Below are 12,037 nucleotides of genomic sequence, written 5' to 3' on the forward strand. Positions count from 1 at the left end.
GAATTTTCAAACTTTGAATGATTATCCCTTTAATCCAGATGGTCAAACCACACAAAAACATTAATAAACGACATTTCCCTCATGCCTGCTTTACATCAGCACCATTTTTAACATGTCGTTTTATTTTAACATTTTAAAAGGTTTGAAAATGTAGTAGTCATTTTTCATTTTTTTTTTCAAGGAAATTTACAAAACTTACGGTACTTTTTTAGGGACCAATTCAGTTTTGAAGTGACTTTTGGGGGGGTCCTATATAATGGAATCCCCCGAAAGTGATAGTTTAAAAACAGCGCCCCTCAACATATTCAAAATGGCTTTCAGGTTGTTTATTAACCCTTCAGGTGCTTTTCAGGAATTAATACAAAGTGACATGCCAGGAAGGAAAAATGTTATTTTTAGCACCTCAATGTTCCTAACTTCTGAACAGGCTCTGTTATTTGGCAATGAGTTGCAAAGGCAAACATCAGGACCACACAATCATGATCTCAGGATGCCGATGGGCATAAAGAGGGAGCTGTTAACCAACTAGATGCTGTGGTCACTGATGGAGGCTGATGCAGAAAGTTGTCAGCTGTCGTGTACAGCTGATAGCTGCTGGATTGTCACCCGTCGGGGGGATGCTATTTTCTTATGTCGTTGGTCAGTTTTAAGTTGTGTTGGTGGTCATTAAGGGGTTTATGAACGCCATGCTCTGCATGTTACCTGCACTCAGTTGCAATAAGCACAAGTGTATGTTTGAGTAAATCCTGTGCTTTATTTATTTTGTACAGAAGCGATTGTACATCCGATACAGGGTTTGGATCAAATGTCTAATCCATTTTCTTTCTACTTCCAGATAAAAATAAATAAATAAAGGAACTAAAAAAAAAAATCCACTCCAAAAACACTTGAAATGATGAGGCTATGTATGGGGCAGAATGCAAAGTAGCAAACATGAAACATATAACATACCATGTGATATGTATAAATATTTCTATGTTATAATAATAACAAATATGTTTCACAGATTAGTCTAGTGCTTTTTTTTTTTTTTTAAATCAGTTCCTGTAATTTCAGATAGGGTTTTTTTTGTGTGTGTATCTTTTGAAATCCAAAAAGTAGATGCTTTCTCATTTAGGTGATGAAAAAAGGGAAAAAAATAAGAATAAAAAAGTACTAACAGTATTCACACAAAATATAAAGCACCGCAGTAGATATGCATAATGTGATTTTTTTTTTTTTCTCACCTTAAGGCATTATTTGATCACAGTTATAAATTTTGTCTTCTTCAGAAAAATACTAAAAAATTAAGATCTTTAGGTTATTTGCACTGAAACAAACAAAAAAAAAAGATGGAATGAGTCTGTCCTGTCTGTGCAGTGACATCAATATCTATGTGATGCAGGCAGTTTAATTGTGGCCAAATCTAATCAACACATTTTGCATTTCCTCTGAAGATCACCAGCCTTCTCCTAACTTTATTTTTCTCCATAAACCTTAAATTCTATTTGATACATAAATTATATACATTGTTCTCGTTTTGTACAAATCAGGGAAGATTTTGATCTTTTCCATACAACATAATGAACATCTGTCAGTAAGTGAAGCACATCACAACATGATGTTCTGGAGAAATCTAGTGTCTACTCATAAAACTTATGGAGCACAATAATCCCCCACTACAGGCACTGGCAGGTCCCCCTCATAAGACCCCTGTGGCCGGATTACATACATCATTTCACAATGAACAACAGAAAGTTTAAAATAGTATTGTAATATGAAAATAATACAAAGAAGCTATATATCTGTCTGTAATGTGTATTCTGTATCATTTCTGTAGTCTGCTGCACATTTGTATCAGGTTTTACAGAAGAAATGATGCTGTTCTTTTATCTGTGATCTTTTATTACCTATAGATATATATATATATATATATATATATATATAGTGCACAGAACATGTAAAACAGGGACTGCATTTTATGTAATACGTGGATGAGTACAAAAAGTATCCAGAACACACAGACTGTATGTGAAATGGTGTAAACGGGGCGGATTCTGCTGTGTATTAGATGTAGGGAAGTAGATACAGTACATATGATAGCGATAAACGTACAATTGTGAGATAGCGTGCCAGTATATATATATATATATATATATATATATATGTGTGTGTGATAGCTTACAAAAAGTAAGTGAGATATATATATGAATTACATATGCATCTGTGAGACAGCATGGTAGTACAGTACATATGATAAAGATAAATGCACATTTGTAAGAGATAGCTTGCCAGTGTGTGTGTATATATATATATATATATAGTGATAGTGATGGCTTACAATAAGTAAATATGAGAGTATGTGATAGATATGAATTACTTATGCATCTGTAAGACAGCATGCTGGTACAGTACATACACATAATATATTTATGCATATATATATATATATATATACAAAATGTGATAGTGGTTACTGTTAGTAGACAGCTATGATAGGTACATGTTAGTGCATAGATATGGGAAAAATATACATCTGTATGTGAGATAAAAAAAAAACTTCATATAGACACATAAAATGGACCTATAGGGCTAAAATATTTCTATTAAAGGACACATTAATTGGATCTGTATCTATATGACGTTATGATTTCATAGGCTATGTTTATTTCTTCTGTTCTCAATAGGTATTTTTACCCCTTAGCCTGTGTTCTCAATAGTTTTTTTTAACTCCTCAGGTGCTAAGGAAAATCCAGTAAGGTTCACCAGTAGCTATGTATTAGATATCTTTGAGCTGTGAAGGTGCAGGTCACCTAATGACATCTCCTGCCCTACCTTCAGATAAGGACTGGCACATACCACACTGACAGTAGGGGGTCACTCACTGAGGGTCCTCCACTCGCTGCAGTCCAGGTGGGATCTCTGGGCTGTGACCAGGGGAGCCTGTGTGCGATCCTGGACAGGGCAGACAATGAGCCTCTGTCCCCGTACACGGCGTAGCCGCGATCCTGTGCAGAGTGCCAAGACCTGGCAGCCATTCAGAGGAAACGGACCCGATTCGGGCGGAAGCTTTCAGGAGCACTAACAATGCAATGGAAGCTGATTCCGTAAGCTCGGCTGCTGGTACCACTGGGAGGTCACACACCCGACATTTGGCACCTGAAATGGCAATTGTCGGGGAAGCCTTTCTCCTGGACTGTCCCTGCAGCCCACTGGCCCCCGACATGGCTGATCACAGGGCACACAAGTTGTAGTGGTAAAGGGTCTGGCATTGGCTGGCACCGGGTTCCCAGAGCAATCAGCCTGTGCCCATATGCCAGGGCACTATTCCCTTTCAGGCTATTCTAGTCACCTTGAAATTTCCTCTGCTATTTTCCAATTAGCAGCTTAATAGCCCTGGAAACCGAGTTCATGTGGTGAAGTTTACTATGGCCCCTTTCTCTGAGAGGCTTTCTGCTGTGATCCCATTATGTGCCTGAATAAACCTTTTCTCCGCACGCTGAGAGCACTGGAGGTTGTCAGGTGTTGGGTTACAATAGACTTTCAGGCAGGAGACATTGTGCCAACACAAATACAAACTTGGCCCTATAGGGGGATGTTGTCAAATAGTAGGATATGGCCCACATTCCCAGCAAATTAAGTATGAGAAAAGGATTACAGCACTCTCTCAATGGAGTGTCTAGCTGGGCTCTGCACAGGGGCCCCTGGATGAGGGGACATAGGCGACACCAGGCACTGCCAGAAGGTGTCATTCTGCCATCCATATCTGGGAGAGATACATTGCCCAGCTATACAAATCAGCAGGAACTGGATGTTGGAAAACAACCTATAGATGAGCCTTCATATTATTAATACGAGATCAATTGAAGTATAGATATTGAGATGAAATTCATACGAGATATCAAATAGATACAAGTTAGTGAGATGTATAAACAGAGAGAAATATGAAAAGCCAGTAGAGAAAGAAAGGGATATTACAGGTAGATAGAAACAAATAATGTAAGTAGCCAGAGATGTGTAAAGAGAGTCAATAGGAGATAGAGATGGTGCAAATAAATAGGACATTATTTTATAAAAGAAATAGAAGCGATAAATTAATATCAGCTGCATAGATAGATATGACTGATCAAAAAATATGTGAGAAGTAGTTCTAAGAGAAATATATAGGAGAGATAAAATAGGCAATAGGTAGATATGATAGCTAGCTGACTAGAGGAACAGATATGAGATAGATAGATATTAGATATGTAATTGATTGATTAATAGATAATATATAGATCAATAGATAGATATGGGACAGGTAGATAATAGATATGAGATAGATAAGATATGAGATAGATAGATATGGGATAGTTAGACAATAGATGGATAGATATATATGGGATAGATAGATAGCGAAAAAGATAGATGGATAATAGATAGATAGATATTAGATAGATATAGGATAGATAGATATGGGATAGATAGATAGCTAAAAAGATAGATGATAGATAGATATTAGATAGATAATAGAAAGATAGATATGGGATAGATAGATATTAGATAGATAAGGGATAGATAGATATGGGATAGTTAGATAGACAATAGATGGATAGATATGGGATAGATAAATAGATATATATGGGATAGATAGCTAAAAAGATAGATAGATATTAGATAGATAATAGAAAGATAGATAGATATGGGATAGATAGATAGATTTTAGATAGATAGATATGGGATAGATAGTAGATAGATAGATATGGGATAGATAGATATGGGATAGATAGATATATAGATAGCTAAAAAGATAGATAGATAATAGATAGATATTAGATAGATAGATAATAGAAAGATAGATAGATATGGGATAGATAGATAATAGATAGATAGATAAGGGATAGATAGATATGGGATAGTTAGATAGACAATAGATGGATAGATAGATATGGGCTAGATAGATAGATATGGGATAGATAGATAGATAGATATGGGCTAGATAGATATATATGGGATAGATAGATAGCTAGCTAAAAAGATAGATATTAGATAGATGATAGATATATAGATATGGGATAGATAGATAGCTAAAAAGATAGATAGATATTAGATAGATAATAGATAGATAGATATGGGATAGATAGATAATAGATAGATATTAGATAAGGGATAGATAGCTATTGGATAGGTAGATAGATAGATAATAGATGGATGATATATATGGGATAGATAGATAGATAAAAAAAAGTAAAAAAAATAGGCAGCACTCAAATTAAATGTGAAAAAAAGTGGATACTTTACTGATCCTCAAGTGGCAACGTTTCAACGGTGACAAAGACAACTTGAGAAAGACGGGTCACCGTTGAAACGTTGCCACTTGAGGATCAGTAAAGTATCCACTTTTTTTCACATTTAATTTGAGTGCTGCCTATTTTTTTTACTTTTGTTAATTTGGCTGTTGGGACACTGCTGAATAGGTTTTGCACCAACTATTTAATTTTGGTAGTGCTGCCATTTTTTTGATTTAGATAGATAGATAGATAGATAGATATGGAATAGATAGATAGATAGATAGATAGATATGGGATAGATAGATATGGAATAGATAGATAGATATGAGATAGATAGATGATAGATAGATAGATAGATAGATATGGGATAGATAGATAGATAGATATGGAATAGATAGATAGATATGGGATAGATAGATAGATATGAGATAGATAGATATGGGATAGATAGATAGATAGATATGGGATAGATAGATAGATATAGAATAGATAGATAGAGTAATAGATATGGGATAGATAGATATGGAATAGATAGATATAGAATAGATAGATATGGGATAGATAGATAGATATAGAATAGATAGAGTAATAGATATGGGATAGATAGATAGATAGAGTAATAGATAGATATGGGATAGATAGATATGGAATAGATAGATATAGAATAGATAGAGTAATAGATATTAGATAGATAGATATGGAATAGATAGATAGAGTAATAGATATGGGATAGATAGATAGATATGGGATAGATAGATATGAGATAGATAGATAGAGTAATAGATATGGGATAGATAGATAGATATGGGATAGATAGATATGGGATAGATAGATAGATAGATATGGGATAGATAGATAGATATGGGATAGATAGATAGATAGATATGGGATAGATAGATAGATAGATATGGGATAGATAGATAGATAGATAGATATGGGATAGATAGATATGGGATAGATAGATAGATAGAGTAATAGATAGAGTAATAGATAGATATGGGATAGATAGATAATAGATGGATGATAGATATGTAATTGATAGGTAGATGGGTAGATAAATAATAGAGGGAGAGACAGATTCTTAACCAGATAGGTAGATAGATGAATGATAGAGCCAAATAGATGAGAGAGATACATTAATATTAGATAGATATGACTGATATAAATATATAAGAGACCGTTCTAAAAGAAATAGAAGGGATAAATCGACTATAGATATGAGACTATATCAATAATATGAGAGGTAGAGGTATATAGATATGTACATAGTGATGAGGAATACATAAGAGACCCCACAGCCATTAGCTGGCTAGGAGAGCAGTAGAGGGGCCGATAGACCCCGGGCTATGTAGTGTCATGTGCAGCCTGGTATGTGACTCCTCATATAGTGCGGCAGCAGCGAGGACCATGTAACACTGGACAGGAGAGAAGCTTAGAGCTCCGTATGAAAGGGACCAGAACATTAGCTCAGGGGGAAATCTGATGTTTATTAGTGTGGCCTCCATGTTCTTCCCAGCACGGCAAGGGTTCCATGCCCAGCAGCCAGTATCCCACACAGAGACAACGGGGATTTAATGAACTTCCCATCTAGTCACACAAGAAAGGTAATTCCGAGCCGGGAGTGTGTAGCGAAATCTCTCCGCATGGGAGCCGTCCATCTCCGTGACAGTCTATTACAGCGGCTCCTACTGCACAAGTAACTTCATAAAAAGCAGCATTATTGGGCAATGCTTCAGTTTCCTCCCCATCTCTTACAAGAGCCATTTATCAGAGGCCTTCCTGTAGTGACTAGAACATGGCCTCCTCCTTATCTGCCCAGTAATCCCCCTGACATTTACCCTGTGTAATGGATGAGAGGGAAGGCACACAGAGCCACTGCCAGCCTCCCTGCAAGTAGCCAGCACTGTGGGCACAATGGGCTTCTATTACTCCAGTAGCTTTCTTCCGAGCATTACCTTTCTGTGCGATGTGTATATACATGTATAGATATGTAAGTACTTGTAAACACACATATATTTATATATCTATATGCTTATACGCACATATATTATGTATCCTATCGTCCCTTTACATACAGCAACAATCTATATTATTCATTTGTTTTTCCAGGCGATTGTAACTTATTGCCACAGAAAGCAATTGATTAAATGTCATTATGGCTTTAGCAGTGTAAGTAAATGTTCCAGGTCCGTCATCTGCCTTTACAACATAAGGCTATGTGCACACACAGTCTTGCTGCAGAAGTTTCAGAGCCAAAGTGAAGAGGAAACGCCAAGTTTTCGAGGCTTTTTGAGTTTTTGTGTAGGATTTGGAGAGATTCCACTCAGTTTCTTGTCGAAATCCTTAAAAACTCTGCACTTACCCTAATGCACTTAAGATTGAATTTGCGTTCTGGGCAGAGTATATAATAAAAGGGTTTTCCAGGCATAAAGCAACCCTCTAGTTTTTTATTTCATCGCTGGAATGGTGCAACTAATGTAAGTTTCCTGACCCCAGTACTATACTCAACAGCTGCTGTCTTCAGCTCTGGTCCCAATCCGCCATCTTGTGACTGAAGTTGGAGGTAACGGTTACAAGCTCTCAGTGTAAGTATGAGAGCCTCATTCTGGCTCTTTTAGACTTATTTTAAGTCATGACTTCCTGTTCACCCAGAAAGCACTGGAGCCATCTGGCAGGTCACAAAATGCTGGAGACTCAGCCATATAAATTAAATATTTGCTGGTTGAACCCAGTATTTTTAGCATAACTGACTAACACTGCAAGGCCGGGATCACACTTGCGAGTGCAATGCGAGAAACTCATGCGAGAAACTCGCCTCAATACCCAGCACTGCCGCCGGCACTTGGGACCTGACTGTGCGACTGCATGTATTTCTATGCATCTGAACGCTCCCGTCCCGAGTGCCGGCGGCAGTGCCGGGTATTGAGGCGAGTTTCTCGCATGAGTTCCTCGCATTGCACTCGCAAGTGTGATCCCGGCCTAATGGGTATGGTGGTGGCTGATCTTTCGTTCACTTAAACTGTCATTAGAGATGTCTGGCCGCAGTTTCCGGTGACAATGTTCAACTATTCTTCCCCAAATTCCCATACATTCTCGGCTCAGCCTTGTGTTTTCAATGGCAGAGAGGGAAGTAACACGGCTTAACTACTTAGGACTGGGTGTTTAAATTTAACATGCCTGACCATAGATACAGTAAGAGGCGGGAGACCTCCACAACTTTGTGATCAGTTGTGTCTAGCATAGACATAAAACTACTGTCCGGACACATCTGACAAATGTGAACTCATTTCTAAAGAGGAACTGTCGACACTTCCATTGGGCATGGTGCATTTCCTGAAGTCCCACATTTGTGTCCTGTTTCTTGCAAATCTAGGGAAAGTTTTCCTAACTACGCTATATTAATTCCAATGATCTGGGCAAATAATATTTTGGATTATTGACATAATTACTACATATTTCATATTGCTTGTATTCATTTGATCATTTTCAAGTGCTAATGTTCTAGGCTTCATGTTGTATTGAGTAAAAGGAAAGGAAATATCGATGCCCAGGAACCATCTTTTCCTCCTATAAATGTGTAATCATTTCATTGCCTAGGTGCCATCAATGACTGTAAATGTAAATAACACAAGCAAATATACATGCTGATATGATGTATCTATTTTAGGGGTTGATTTGAACATTTACAGTATATCAGAGAGAAACTACAAATACTAGCATTTCACGACTCAAGGTCAAAAGGGGCCTTACATAAAACCGCAGGTAGGTTCCCCTGGGATTTCTATTTATACATGTGCACTTATACATGTTTATCACTATACAATGCGACTCTTTTATAGCACTCCAAAGTAACACCCCTTGAATAACGGGGCCTTCACTGTAGAGCCTAGGTTTTGAAGAATTGTATGGGGACATCCCTTTATGTTATTGAAAGGGTTAATGGGTAGTGCAACTATTTTGTAAAACACACATCAGAAGTGGTGAAAGGTTTTCTTTAAATCTTTGCTGGCCTGTGCAATGATTGGGTTATTTGTTAAACATTTTGGTGGTCCAGGGCAGTGAAGAGGTTAAATGCCCCCATACACACCATGCCGACGAATGTTCATGTGTATGGGGGCAGTAAAGAGTATTAGCTGACGGCAGAATAAATGCTTGACCTTCGGGATCTCATGTGTATGGAGGCTTTAACTCTAAAGTCCCTTATTTAGCTAATGGGGTTGATCTGAAAACAAATGATCACATATTAATGGGATAGGTGATCATTTATGCAGTGGGTACGGAAAGTATTCAGACCACTTTAAATTTTTCACTCTTTGTTTCATTGCAGCCATTTGGTAAATTCAAAAAAGTTCATTTTTTTTTTCTCATCAATGTACACTCTGCACCCCATCTTGACTGAAAAAAAACAAATGTAGAAGTTTTTGCAATTTAAAAAAGAAAAAAAAACCTGAAATATCACATGGTCATAAGTATTCAGACCCTTTGCTCAGACATTCATATTTAGGTCACATGCTGTCCATTTCTTTGTGATCCTCCTTGAGATGGTTCTACTCCTTCATTGGAGTGCAGCTGTGTTTAATTAAACTGATAGGACTTCATTTGTAAAGGCACACACCTGTCAATATAAGACCTCACAGCTCACAGTGAATGTCAGACCAAATGAGAATCATGAGGTCAAAGGAACTGGCCAAGGAGCTCAGAGACAGAATTGTGGCAAGGCACACATCTGGCCAAGGTCACAAAAGAATTTCTGCAGTAAGGAAAATAGAAAAAATTGGAGTCCGGCTCAACAGGACTGGATTTTCCTTTTCTTTTTCAAAGAAAATATAGTGCATACAAAGGAAACATTTTCATGGTCAACATGAAATGTACTTCTAATTAAGGGCAATGTAAGAGTTAATATTATTGCGATCTAGCAGTGCCACAAAGAGATCTTTCTTTTTAGCCGTGCCATCTTGATCAGCTTTGTACTGTACCTCAACTGGTCAAACTTGAACTATAAAAGGCTTTAGTTGTCATCTGTACCTCAACTGGTCAAACTTGAACTAAAAAAGGCTTTAGTTGTCATCTGGCGATTTTACCAGTTTCTACATCAGTTTCTGGTGAACAGAATTGAAAAACGCAACATTTTCTGATTTGGCTCTTTGAAGGGTCTGACACAATAACTGTTGAATCAGTTCTTGCATCAGGGAAAAAAGCCAGATGGTTAAATAGGTGGAAATGAGACCTTAATTGTCTCTAGCTTCCTATTCCTCCCATAAAGACTGCACTATCTCTAAAAAGTGAAAACTGCAGCCGTGATTGTGGAGATGACAGCGGTGTGAAACGTTTTCTCAATTCACTGTCGGGCTGCTGCATGTCTCTCCTGGAGATCAAGGTTCAGATTAATAATAATAATAATTTTATTTTTATAGCGCCAACATATTCCGCAGCACTTTACATTTCGGAGGGGATTTGTACAGACAATAGACATTACAGCATAACAATAATCACATAGATCGTAACAGATACCAAGAGGAATGAGGGCCCTGCTCGCTAGCTTACAATCTAGTTCCCTAGGTTTACTAATAAAAAATGTATAAAAAAATCAGTTTTTCACTAAGTAAATAATAAACATATTTCATATCATCACATTTGTAACATTAAAGCCTTAAAAATGTAACACAAGATGAACACCGAAAAAATAAAATAGAATAAAAGATTAAAAACAAGTAAAAAAGGAGAATTTCTGTGCAAAATAATATTATCTCCTTTTAAAAAATAAGACAATAAAAAGCAATTAAATTGTCATATGTAACCCAAATTGATACCAACAAGAACTACAGCTCATTCTGTACAAGGCAAGCTCTCACACATCTCAGTTCATGGAAAATAAAAAAGAAAGCTCTGGGTCTCAGAAAATGGTAAAATGAAAAAAAATTCAATTTTTATCTATTAATTTTTAAAAAAAGGTGTTTAACAAAAAATAACAAGAGATTTGGTGTTGCCTTAATTACAATTGCAGTACCAGGTCATTTTTTTTCATCACAGTGAATGCCATGAATGTGAAAAATAAGCAGTATTGCATAAATTACTTATTATACTACACAACAAAAAGAAATTACAGTACATTATGTAGCAAAGTGAGTGATAATAATCCTTCAAAACGTGTGCAGCATACAACAAGCTATGCTAATAAAAAATGTGAAAAGTTATGGATTTGACCTGAACACATTGTAATGCTCATTCATGAGCACATTGACTACCTAAGGGTGCCATTTTACTTAGCGACGCACCAGCGATCCTGACAGCGATACGACCTGGTAGGGGTCGCTGGTGCATCGCTAAATGATCGCTAGTAAGCTGCCAAACAGGCAGATCTCTTCAGCGACGCAGCAACGATCCCGCGATCACACACAGCGATGCATGCTGGCCAGCGGGACGCCGACGACAAAAAAATGGCCCAGGACATTTCTGCACGATCAGTGATATCCAGCAGGGGGGCCAGTCGCTGCTGCGTGTCACATGTAGCGAGATCGCAGGCGAGATCGCTGTTGCGTCACAAAATTGGTGACACATTAGCGATCTCGTTATGTGAGACGGGGCATTAAAAACCCCTTCCCGACCTGTGACACAGCGTATGCGTCATGAAAGTCGGTGCCAATCCGACCTATGACGCATACCCTGTGTCATGAATTCAAAGCCCCCCTGCGGGTCGGGTGACCGGGGTCAATGAAAGGTCACATGAACCGCAGATACAGGGGGCTTTGTAATTCACCACAGGGGGCGTGGCTTCGCCCCCACGTGGC

This window comes from Dendrobates tinctorius, unplaced genomic scaffold (assembly GCF_039654945.1).
Source record: "Dendrobates tinctorius isolate UK_male_01 unplaced genomic scaffold, ASM3965494v1 ptg000207l, whole genome shotgun sequence".
Taxonomy (NCBI): Eukaryota; Metazoa; Chordata; class Amphibia; order Anura; family Dendrobatidae; genus Dendrobates; species Dendrobates tinctorius.